The 13415-nt window shown below is 41.2% G+C and overlaps 2 pseudogenes; one reads left to right on the top strand and one right to left on the bottom strand.

Moving 5' to 3' along the window:
* ORYCUNV1R-PS1575 (vomeronasal 1 receptor oryCunV1R-ps1575 pseudogene) overlaps positions 1–13415 on the top strand; it is a 1374299-nt pseudogene that overhangs the window by 521314 nt on the left and 839570 nt on the right.
* On the bottom strand, positions 4751–6212 carry LOC138847087 (cullin-4B pseudogene; annotated as a pseudogene).

The following is a 13415-nucleotide window of genomic DNA, read 5'->3' on the forward strand; positions in this document are numbered from 1 at the left end:
TTAAAAGGTAAGTTTCATGTAATATTTTAAAATCCACACATAGTTTTTTCATACTATACACTTTTCATGAGTTTTTGAAGACCACTGTATTGTCTATCTTCTCTGTCACCCAGTATTGAATGCTCAATTAGGATGTGTTGACTTTTGATGAATGTTCAGTTTCTTAAAAATAGACAGTGTAAGTTGTCTATGTAATGGAGAGCAATTATCTCTCCAGAAATATATTGGTGTAAAAGCTTATTCTGTTAGATTTCATTTGCAATTTTGCACACTATGGTTGCTAAATATACATTACAAAATGGAATCTTAGCAAGTTGATATCCTCTGCTCATGTTTTGTTGACTATGACACAGATTTCTTGTGCTGCAAGATATTGGTTGAGAAACATGACTGTTTTCCTTGTAGTCACTACACTAACATGAGCAGAAATGCAACAGAGAGTGGTGTGAGATCTTGTAAGTAGAAATACCAAAAGTATATTATTGCTCCAGTTTTACAGTTTCAGGCTGTCTATTCAGTATTGGAGGAAAAAAAAAATCATACATATAATTGGTTGTATTACATCCTGACATGTTATTGTTCTAGAAACAACTGCAACTACCAAGAGTTATAGTCAAGTCATAAATGTAAAGTATCTTCTAAGACCTGAGTTCCTAGGTGGCAAGAGCTATATGGTTTCTTCTTTGATTTCTATCCCTTAGAGACCCTTATGTAATTATACAAGTTATTGATAAGTACACCTTGGTTCAGTCAGTTAATCATTCAGTGCCCTAATTTTTTAGCATATCCTTGTAACCAGAATTTCCAGGGAGATGCAGGCTGCTTACAGTGAGAAAACCCTGCACTTGATGAGAGGCCCAACATGGGATCAATTGCCAGGGCTAGGCCCTCTATTTAGGGGATGGTTGTTGTTTGTAGGTTAGGTAGAATTATATGATGCCAATTTGGGGTGGGGGCAGTGATTCTTGAGAAAACTCAATATGATCTCTGGACAGTAAGATTTCTCCACAGTAACTGTGGAGAAAGCTGTGCAAAAATACAAGAGGCATAATATTCACATTGAGCTCTGCACTGGATGACCTCATTGGAAATGGTGAAGTCTTATAGGGAGTTTCTCTATTTTGTAGAAGTTAATTTGCATTCCCCCAGTAGGGACTATGTATATCTGAGTTTAGATACTTGTCTAACACCTGCAAATCAGGTTTGTTTTTATATCATTTGTTTTATTCTACTTGTGTTCCACATTGGATTTTTTTTTTTTTTAGAAATTATTTATTTGAAGGGCAGAGTCACAGAGAGGAAGAGAGAGAGATGGTAGGGGTCTTCCATCCACTGACTTACTCCTCAGATGGCTGAAATACCTGGAGCTGCACCAGTCTGAAGCCAGCATCCAGGAGCTTCCTCCGGGTCTCCCACATGGTTGCAGGGGCCCAAGGACTTGGGCCATCAAGATTCATTTTTAATTATCTTTATATACAGAAGATCAATTTAGCATATATTAAGTAAAGATTTCAACAGTTTGCACTCACACAGAAACACAAAGTATAAAGTACTAATTGAGTAGTAGTTTTTCCATTAATTCACATAGTACAACACATTAAGGACAGAGATCCTACATGAGGAGTAAGTGCACAGTGACTCCTGTTGTTGAATTAACAAATTGACACTCTTGTTTATGGCATCAGTAATCACCCTAAGCTCTTTAGAAGCCTTTTGAGTTCATCGACTCCGATCTTATTTAGACAAGGTCATAGTCAAAGTGGAAGTTCTCTCCTCCCTTCAGAGAAAGGTACCTCCTTCTTTGATGGCCCATTCTTTCTACTGGGATCTCACTCGCAGTGATCTTTTATTTAGGTCTTTTCTTTTTTGCCAGAGTGTCTTGGCTTTCCATGCCTAAAATACTCTCATGGGCTCTTCAGCCTGATCTGAAAGCCTTAAGGGCTGATTCTGAGGCCAGAGTGCTGTTTAGGACATCTGCCCTTCTATGAGTCTGCTGTGTATCCCTCTTCCCATGTTGGATCATTCTCTCCCTTTTTAATTCTATCAGTTAGTATTAGCAGACACTAGTCTTGTTTATGTGATCCCTTTGGTTCTTAGTCCTATCATTATGATCAATTGTGAACTGAAATTGATTCTTTTGAGGTTTGTGTTCAGGTTGTGTTTCTCAGACTGTCCAAAGGTCTTTAGGAACAAAACAATGATCATGTAGAATTTTTTTTGAAGTATGAAAATATATATCAAATGGAAGTAGGTGGTTTTACTTAGTAAGTGGTTATCTTGTTTACTTTCTACACAAGGTACCAGTATGGGCTCTAAACATGTACAAGCAAGACATGTTTCTTTTCCCAAATTGTTCAAAGAATTTTCTGTGTGACAGATATGCCCCTCATTCATTTTTCTCTTTAACATATTTCATTACTTCTAAACTGCTTACTGTTTGGTGCTTGACAATACAAATGACAGAGGTAGTCATTATCTGATGCAACTGGAAACCATTAAACTTAATGAAATAATCTAGTCCCTAAAAGACAAATATAGTAAGTTTTCCCTGATCTGTAGTAACTTACAGAATACAAAAATTTTTAAATAAGTGAAATTTAAGTTTTGAGATTTGATTATTGTTTACAGCCTTTGTATCTGCTGTTGTGGAACAGTGTGTTTTTCTTCTTACTTTTTGTTGGATTATTTAATAGTGGAGGGTTAAGATTATGGTTATAAAATATATCATTGTAAAAATTAAAAAGAAGAAAAAGAAAGGAGGAGAGAGAGTAGGAATATGGGCTGGAGGGGAGGATAGGGAAGGAAGTATCACTGTGCTGCTAAATCTGTATATATCAAATACATGGATTTGTTCACCTTATATAAATAAAAAATTACAGAGAAAGATTCAGTTTTTGCATAGACCCTGTCTTAAGAATTGCATATTATTTCTGTAGGCACCCCTCATAATCTTGAGAAGGAATATTTAAATATTTATTTACTTATTTATTTGAATGGCAGAGAGACAAAGATAGTGAACTCTTCCATCTGTTGGTTCACACCCCAAATGGCCAGTATGCAAAGCCAGTATGCAGGATATTCTTCCAGGTCTCCACCATGACTTTTTTTGACAGGCAGAGTTAGACAGTAAGAGAGAGACAGAGAAAAAGGTCTTCTTTTTCTGTTGGTTCACCCCATAAATGGCCACCATGGCTGGCACGCTGTGCCGATCTGAAGCCAGGAGCCAGGTGCTTCCTCCTGGTCTCCCATGCAGGTGCAGGGCCCAAGCACTTGGGCCATCCTCCATTGCACTGCCGGGCCACAGCAGAGAGCTGGACTGGAAGAGGAGCAACCGGGACAGAATCTGGTGCCCCAACCGGAACTAGAAACCAGGGTGCTGGTGCCACAGGTGGAGGATTAGCCTAGTGAGCTACAGTACTGGCCAACAGGTCTCCCACATGAGTGCAGGGGTCTAAGTACTTGGGGTGTCTCCTGCTCCTTTCCCAGGCATATTAGTAGGGAGTTGGATTGGAAGTGGAGGATCTAGGACCAATTTGGCACCCATATGGGATCCCGGCACCACAGGTGGTGGCTTTACCTCCTAAACTACAGCATCAGCCTCAACTTACTTTCTTTTTTTCCACAGGCAAGAGTTAGAGAGAGAGAGAGAATAAGTTTCATGGACTGAAACAGATTATTTATTCTCTCTCTCTCTCTCCCTCTTTTTCTCTCTCCCTCCCTCTTCTCTCTTTTACATTAATGAATGTTACTTTATTGCCTAACTAGCTAACAAAAAGTTATACAAATGATTCAAAAGACCACAGTCCTTTCCATCTGAAGACATGTTTCTTGGCTCCACCTAAGCCTTGAATGTTAGTAGATTTTTATGTTGAGTGCCTCTGGAGAAATGGGGTTTAACTGGCAAATATCCATAAGTTGAACTAACAGTGTCTGGTATTTGATGCCCCATAATCCCTTCCAGAAAGTATATGAGCAGTACTCTATTCAATAAAGAGTAGATTGTGACCTATGTATCCATAGACAAATGAATGCATTATTCATATGCTCAGAAGTTCATGTAAAGCTAAGAAAGGTTAATGAAGATTTCTATCAGGATCTATCTCCTGACAAACATATGATTGCTTGGATTTAACCTGCAAGGGAAGTGGTAGAAACCTCATCATCTGAGCTATCAAGACTTCATGAACAGCAGGTTAAAAGGCACTCTACGGATCCATTTTTCATGGATCAATTGGGGTAGTGGTTATGGATTTCATGATATAAAATCAGTCATCCAAATCCTTATTTTTTGTTTGCCAGAGGGCAAGACAAGAAAGTGCAGCCAAAGGAAAAACTTTAATCATTTCGACTGGTCTTGTTACATAAATATTCATATGATATGGAATGGGATTAGTAGCCTATGTCAACCTTGATCTTTTGTATCCTACAAAATTTCTGAAAACCTTTGTTACAAAAAAAAAAAAAAAAACCTTTGTTACAAAGTGTCACTATATATGTTTTCCAATTTGGAAATCAGTGGAAAGGAAATAACTTTTAATTATCTTTGAACTGGGCAGCTTAAAAGTTAAACCTAGTATACAGAAAATCCTTTTTTAGTTTTTTGAAAAACTAGGCAGCCCTTTTCCAAGCCAATATAAAACCTTTTTCATTGGAAATTCCTTTCAAATGCAGTGGCGTATGAAGCCTGGGCTCTCCAGAAATGGATGTCAAGCTGAGGTTTTTTTTTTTTTTTTTTTTTTTTTTTTAGGATCAACAGGTTAGTTTATCACTGGCTACTGCATAGGTCCCCTAGTGTGCCAAGGTCAACATCTATGCAATATAGTTGTACTGGTTTGGATTTTCTTTATCTCTTTCCATGTAGTCCCAGTCAATTAAGGATTCTATTATTTTCTTAAGATCAACAGGCTTTACTGGGAATTTCAATTGGTTGTACACTTTTGAAACAAGCAAATTGTGACTAAATGTCTTTCTCATCTTCATAATTTGAACAATTGCAGCATCAGTTTGATATTGTCTGTCTTGAAATACTCTTTCTGTAGTACTTGCTTGTTCCTCAACCGTCTCTTTCATCTGGATTTGATTGATCTTTATCCTGAAAAGTTTGTGTTTGAAATCATCATTACAAATGAACTTGTCACCATCTTCTATGTCTTTGTCCTTTGGAATTTTTGCCAGGCTTCTCCACAGGCTAATGTCTGCAATGTTCTCCTTAACTCTCCATCCTCGACTCCAGTAGCCTGTTTGATCTTTTCTAAACTGAACTCATCTCCCTCATTAAACATTAGCAGCACCAGTGTTTGAAAGAGAGAGACCTGGAGTTCTTTTTTGCCCTCTTTAAACTCTGCTTTTAGTACACAGTGTCCTAGGGTTGACTGCCACTGAAGTTTCCTGCCACTGTGTTTACCTAGGTAAAATGTCTTAAAAATCTTCTGAAGCTTTACCATCTCTGGTGGTAAATGGACTTCCATAGGTACATATTTTGGCCAATAACCCATTGTCAGAATATTCACAGTTAATTCAATATTTCCAGGTACATTCTGGTTCTGCATATACTGTTTGAACTGAATCATGATGTCTTTAGAAAGCTCCATGTCTTTAAACATCCCTTGAAGCTTGCTGGTGAAAGCAGCTCCACATTCACGTTTGTGTTTGGACAGCATTGATTTTTCAGCATCTACAGATGCACTCTTCCCAACTAACAGACGCTTGGCTAAATCTTTCTTATAGAAGGCCTCAAAAACATCCTTGCCATAGATAAATCTGAATGTGATCATAATTTTATCCAACATGTTCTCAAGTTCTTCATCTGTAGCTTCTTTGTTGCCTGCATGAAGCTTTGAATCCACATACTTGGCTATAAGTTCAGCAGGTTTATTTGGTCTCTTGTTAAAGAATGTTTCAAATGCTTTTTTTCATGGCATTGATAAACTTTTCATTCTTCAGAAAGCAGATATTGATTATATGATCAACCTTATCTTTAAAATCTAGCAATTCTTGAACCATGGTTTTATCTTTTTCAGGATTAATCACAATAGTGCTGCCAAATGCCTTGATGTACTCAATCCACTGTTGCAAGAGAACCTGAACCCCACCTCGAACTCTACTGAAGAGCTGGTACAGGAGAGACAAATCTTGAATTCGGTTTTCATCAAGAAGGTTATTAAACCTTTCTGAAGAATTGCTGTTAAGTGTTCCCCTAGAACCAGAGGCATCACAATACCAGATTTCAGGACATACTACAGGGCAGTTGTAATCAAAACAGCATGGTACTGGTACAGAAACAGATGGATAGACCAATGGAACAGAATTGAAACACCAGAAATCAATCCAAACATCTACAGCCAACTTACATTTGATCAAGGATCTAAAACCAATTCCTGGAAAAAAGACAGTCTATTCAAAAATGGTGCTGGGAAAACTGGATTTCCACATGCAGAAGCATGAAGCAAGACCCCTACCTTACACCTTATACAAGAATCCCCTCAACATAGATTAAAAATCTAAATCTACAACCCGATACCATCAAATTATTAGCATCGGAGAAACCCTACAAGATATAGGCAGAGGCAAAGACTTCTTGGAAAAGACCCCAGAGGTACAGGCAGTCAAAGCCAAAATTAACAGTTTGGATTACATCCAATATAGAAGTTTCTGTATTGCAAAAGAAACAGTCAGGAAAGTGAAGAGGCAACCAACAGAATCAGGAAAAATATTTGCAAACTATGCAACAGATACAGGGTTAATAACCAGAATCTACAAAGAGATCAGGAAACTCCACAACAACAAAACAAACAACCCACTTAAGTGATGGGCCAAAGACCTCAATAGACATTGTTCAAAAGAGGAAATCCAAATGGCCAACAGGCACATGAAAAAATGTTCAGGATCACTAGCAATCAGGGAAATGCAAATCAAAACCACCATGAGGTTTCACCTCACCCCAGTTAGAATGACTCACATACATAAATCTACCAACAACAGATGCTGGCGAGGATGTGGGGAAAAAGGGACACTAACCCACTGTTGGTGGGAATGCAAACTGGTCAAGCCACTATGGAAGTCAGTCTGGAGATTCCTCAGAAACCTGAATATAACCCTACCATACAACCCAGCCATCCCACTCCTTAGAATTTACCCAAAGGAAATGAAATTGGCAAATAAGAGAGCAGTCTACATCTCAATGTTTATTGCAGCTCAATTTACAATAGCTAAGACCTAGAATCAACCTAAATGCCCATCAACAGTAGACAGATAAAGAAATTATGGGATATGTACCCTATAGAATACTATACAATCCAGTGCCATGGCTCACTAGGCTAATCCTCCGCCTGCAGCACTGGTACACTGGGTTTTAGTCCCGTTTGGGGTGCCGGGTCTGTCCAGGTTGCTCCTCTTCCACTCCAGCTCTCTGCTGTGGCCTGGGAAGGCAGTGGAGGATGGCCCAAGTGCTTGGGCCCTGCACCTGCATGGGAGACCAGGAAGAAGCACCTGGCTCCTGGCTTCATATAGGCACAGCGTGTCAGCCATAGCGGCCGTTTGGGGAGTGAGCCAGAGAAGAAAGACCTTTCTCTCTGTCTCTCACTGTCTAAATCCACCTGTCAAAAAAATAATATTATACTGCAGTAAAAAAAAATCTGGTAATTTGCAACAAAATGGAGGAATCTGGAAAACATCATGCTGAGTGAATTAAGCCAGACCCAAAGGGACAAATAGTATATTCTCTCTGATTGGTGACATTAACTGAGCACCTAAAATAAAACTTGAAGTGAAAAGGACACTATGAGAAACAATGACTTGATCAGCCCTTGTCCTGACTGTCGAAGGAGAACTTACTACTTTATTCTTTTAGTATTTTTTTGTTCTACTTAATACCATTGGTTGAACTCTTTAATTAACACACAATTGAATTTAACTGAAAAGTGATCCCTGTTAAATATAAGAGTGGGAATAAGAGAGGGAGGAGATGTACAGTTCAGCACATGCTCAATCGGACTTACCCCTAATGGGAGAGTTAGAAACGTGCCAGGGAATTCCAATTCAATCCCATCATGGTGGCATGTACCAATGCCATCTCACTAGTCCAAGTGATCAGTTTCAGTTCAAAATTGATCATAATGATAGTATTAAGAATCAAAGGGATCACATAAATGAGACTAGTGTCTGCTAACATTAACTGAAAGAATTAAAAAGGAGAGAATCATCCAACATGGGAAGTGGGATACACAGCAGACTCAAAGAATGGCAGATGTCCTAAACAGCATTCTAGCCTCAAAATCTGCCCTTAAGGCATTTGGCTAAAGGCATGGGCTAAAAATCCCATGAGAGTATTTCAAGTATGGAAAGCCAAGACACTGTGGCAAAAAAAAAAAATGACCTAAATGAAAGATCACTGCGAGTGAGATCCCAGTGGAAAGAATGGTCCATCAAAGAAGGAGGTACCTTTCTCTGAAGGGAGTAGAGAACTTCCACTTTGACTATGGCCTTGTCTACATATGATCAGAGTTGGTGAACTCAAGAGACTTCCATAGCTTTGGAAGCTCATGACAAAAGCCTTGGGTGATTACTGATGTTATCAATAAAAGTGTCAGTTGTTAAAACAGGAGTCACTGTGCACTTACTCCTCATGTAGGATCTCTGTCCTTAATGTGTTGTACTATGTGAATTAATGGTAAAACTACTACTCAATTAGTACTTTATACTTTGTGTTTCTGTGTGGGTGCAAACTGTTGAAATCTTTACTTAATATATGCTAAATTGATCATCTGTGTATAAAGATAATTGAAAATGAATCTTGCTGTGAATGGGATGGGAGACAGAGTGGGAGATGGGATGGTTGTGGTGGGCAGGAGGTTATGGGGGGAAAAGCCACTATAATTCAAAAATTGTATTTTGGAAATTTAAATTTATTAAATAAAAATTTAAAAACAATTTTTTCTCCCCTTATTTTAAAATTAGGATAGATGTATTTTTTAAGAACTGACTTTTAGATTTACTTATGATTCTAATATTTTCTGGGTTCTACTTTATTAAAATTTTTATTTGACTTTTTTAAATTTTCATATTTATTTTTTGTGTTTTAATTGTTGAGTTGTTTCCATAGTAAATTTATGATGAGTTTCTGTATGTAGACATTTGATGCAATGCATTGTTTTTACTAAGTGCTTTAGAAACAATTCGGAGATCATTTTAAGCCATGTTTTCCACTGGTGTTCATGCAGCATGGGCATGTCTGTGCACAAGCACAGTGTTGAAAAAACACAAGCTGGGAGAACTGAATCTAGGCCTGGTTCTGCCTTAGGGAATGGCAGTTTAGTGGGACTCATCTCTGAAACTCTACAGGAAAAGAAGTGTACTGGAAGGTTTAAACATGTGAGTGAATAGTCCAGGGTCTTGTAGAGGAGCCCAGAGCTCATAATTGGAGTGTTCATGCTGGGATCAGGGGCAAGACTGGGGATGGACCCTCCACATTCAGATGGCAGAGCTGGTATGGACAGTGCCAGGCGGTGAATGGGCATTTGGCTAGTGTAATAGCATACCCAAGTACCCTGAGTGGCTCATGGTGTTCAGTGTAAGTCTCTGATCTCTGCCCACCCTGGCTCTAGACCTGTACGTGTGGAGCATTATACAGGCTTGAGTTCTATGCCCAGACTGACACTCCAGGGCACTCGATGATTGCTGGAACACTGGCCCTACCTAACAGAATTCAGTTTCCAGTCTTAATCCTCAAGGTCTAGAAAATGAGTACAGGAAAGATAATTCCCCACAGGGTCACGGAGTTGTGATTCCAATGCTTCTAATTGAAGAAGCAGAGGGGAAGGCAGGTGGGTGAGATCATTGGTGTTTAAGACAGCCTGATATCCTTGCAGGAGGAGATATAGTGTCTGGAATGTGTTAATAGATTTGTCCACCTGAATATCATCACTTCAGAATCTGTCACAGACTTGCTGGGGATCCAGGATTCTAAGGACAAGGAGGAAGATGGTGAGATGGGAGTATTGGCATCTGGGCGTCCTACCCAGGGAGTGACTGATGTCTTTGCTGCAGACACCTGGAGGAAGCTGTGACAGAGGACAAGTCCTGTGCTATTTCATACAATGTGGGGAGGAGTTGAGGAGTGTAAGGTGGTGTGGGGCTGGGGAGATCTGGGGTTTGGTGCTCACCATGTCTGTGTTCTTCTAGGAGGATAGGGAGGAAGGCGACAATGAAGAGAAGGAGGAGGGTGGCAATGAGTGTGTACAGTGAGGTAATGGGGGGATTCAAGATGGGGTCTGGAGGGCCCATGCATGAAAGATCTCTCTGTCTCTGTCTGTCTGCCTTTCAAATAGTAAACATTTTAAAAAGGAAAGCAAAGGTGCACTCACATGCTCTTCTATGTGGAGACTGCTGTTACGAGACTTTAAAACACTGGAGAAGGGAGCAGGGAGTTTTGAGTGGGAGAGAGGCCAGCATTTCCCTCTTATGCTGTTTATATTTATTGATTTTTCTCTGATTAACTGGTACCTTTTGGTTAAAAGACTGTTTTTTATTTTGTTTTGTTTAACAAAAACAAAGATCACTTTGATGCAGGGTACTGGGTGGGGCTGTGTGTATGTGTGTCACAGGGAGGTTGGTGCAATCCAAGAAAGGGTGAGCAGAAGCTTCAAAAGAGATAGGGACTCAAGGAAGAGGGAAAGGAAACTGACTGAAGAGGTTTTGTATAACATTCAACCAGATATGGATCTCAGGAGAGACACAGTGAATCAGCCTATAACAGATGCTGTCATTAGAACCTTTCACTCCAGGAAAGTGTTTGGCACAGTGGTTAGGATGCTGATTTGAATGTGGGCATTGCCTATGGGACACCCTGGGACGGTGTCCTGCTTCTGTTACCCATCCAGCTTCCTGCTAATATGCCTGGGAGGCAGCACGTGATGGGATAGTTAGGTCACTGCCATTCATCTTTTTGCTTTTAATAAAGATTTATTTATTTACTTGAAAGTCAGAGTTACACAGAGAGAGAAGGAGAGGCAGAGAGAGAGAGAGAGAGAGAGAGAGAGAGAGAGAGAGAGAGAGAGATACGTCTTCTATCTGCTGGTTCATTCCCCAATTGGCTACAATGGCCAGAGCCCCTTCTGGGTCTTCCACACGGGTGCAGGGGCCCAAGGACTTGGGCCATCATCCACTGCCCTCCCAGGCCATAGCAGAGACCTGGATTGGAAGTAAAGCAGCGGGGACTCAAACCAGCACCCATATGGGATGCTGGCAGTGCAGGCAGTGGCTTTCCTGGCTATGGCACAGTGCCGGCCCCCCTGCCATTCATCTTTGAAATCTGGATTGAGTTCCAAGTGTGATGAGTTCCCAGGCCCCAGCTTCAGCTTGGCTCATCCTCGGTTGTTGTGGGTATTTGGGGCATGAGCCTACAGATTGGAGTCAGTCAGTCTCTCTCTCTCTCTCTCTCTCTCTCTCTGTGAGTGTGTGTGTGTGTGTCTTTGTATTATATATGTCCATCTCTATTTCTCAAATACATTAAAACTAAATAAGTTTTTTTTTTAAAAAATTGCCATTCTCACTTCTCTTTTCATCATCAGTGCTGGGCCCAACCTCATCCACCCATCCTACTCTGATTCCTGCAAGTGTGGTGTCCACCATGGCCATGAGATCTTCGGGATGTCCCCTAGAATGTGAGGGCAATCTGGATGGTGTGTCCAAGGGCAAGAAAGGAAGACAAAACCCTGATTCCTCTTATTACTCAGGAAATATCCTGTTGATTAGATAGGAGACTACAGTCCCTACAGGTAAACCTATTATTTAAATACTTATTTATTTGAAAGACAGGAGAGAGAGAGACAGGGAGAGAGACTGATTAACAGGTCATGAGCAGGAAGCTGGATCAGAAGCCAGGACTCAATTTGTGCTGCTATGTGATGTACCAGCACTGCAAGCAGCAGTTTAGCCATCTGCCCCTCCTTATCTCCCTCCCAGAACTTTGAAGGCCCTTCTGTGGCCTCGCACTCTGTCTTTTTTTTTTTTTGACAGGCAGAGTGGACAGTGAGAGAGAGAGACAGAGAGAGAAAGGTCTTCCTTTGCCGTTGGTTCACCCTCCAATGGCCGCCGCGGCTGGCGCGCTGCGGCTGGCGCACCGCGCTGATCCGATGGCAGGAGCCAGGAGCCAGGTACTTCTCCTGGTCTCCCATGGGGTGCAGGGCCCAAGCACTTGGGCCATCCTCCACTGCACTCCCTGGCCACAGCAGAGGGCTGGCCTGGAAGAGGGGCAACCTCAACCGGGACAGAATCCGGCGCCCCGACCGGGACTAGAACCCGGTGTGCCAGCGCCGCTAGGTGGAGGATTAGCCTAGTGAGCCGTGGGGCCGGCCCGCACTCTGTCTTTTTCTAGACCACTCACTCCTGCTTTCCTCTCTGCTTCCCTCACCCGTCTCCTTCCCCAGGCCTCTCCCCCTGCCTCATGCATGGACTCAGGATTCACCAGATCTCCCTGATGGCCACAGTACCTGCAGTGGGTGTTTGAGTCCCAATCTCCTCTGGGGACCCACCAAGGGGACAAAAGTAGCAGGTGCCTCTGGATGACACTTCTTCTCACAAGGAGTCTGGGTGGTAGGTTCTGCTATTGACTCAATGTTTCATGATTGAGAAAAAAATGAGGCTCAGGAACTCAGTGTGAATCACTGAGGTCAGATACCCAGGGTAGCTGCTTTATCTTGACTGTTATTTGACACCTGAACTTGTGCAGTTTAGTTACTGATGTCTTAGTTTAATAGTATAGAAGGGGTTGAGGTTAATGCAATTATGATGTTTAGCAGTGAGGCTTTTACAGCTTAAATTATCTCAGGAAAATAAAGGGATTGAGAGGGTAGAAGGAAGGATGAAGGAGTAGAAACAAAATCTGTCAGAAAGGAGTCATTTTAAAGGCTGATGAAAAGAGAGAAATCAGTTGATGGAGAAGCATATTCATTACTTAACTTTTATAATTTGCAGTATATAAAAATTTAATTATAATTACTAGGGATAGAAAAGTAATAATGTGAGCTGTCAAAAATTTAGTGAAATTTCCAAATGTACAATCAAGTTAGTGAAGAAAAGAAAGCTATGTTTTTTTAAGATATATTTTTTACTTGAAAGAGTTACACAGAGAGAGAAGGAGAGGCAGAGAGAGAGAGAGGTTTTCCATCCACTGGTTCACTCCCCAATTGGCTGCAATGGCTGGAGCTGTGCCTATCTGAGGCCAGAAGCTGGGAACTTCCTCCAGGTGTTCTCATGCAGGTGCAGGGGCCCAAGGACTGGGGCCATCTTCCACTGCTTTCCCAGGCCACAGCAGAGAGCTGGATTGGAAGTGGAGCAGCCAGGACTCGAACCAGCACACATATGGGAAGCCAGCACTGCATGCGGAAGCTATTCCTGTTATACCACAGTGCTGGCCC

Source organism: Oryctolagus cuniculus, chromosome 19, assembly GCF_964237555.1.
Source record: "Oryctolagus cuniculus chromosome 19, mOryCun1.1, whole genome shotgun sequence".
Classification (NCBI taxonomy): domain Eukaryota; kingdom Metazoa; phylum Chordata; class Mammalia; order Lagomorpha; family Leporidae; genus Oryctolagus; species Oryctolagus cuniculus.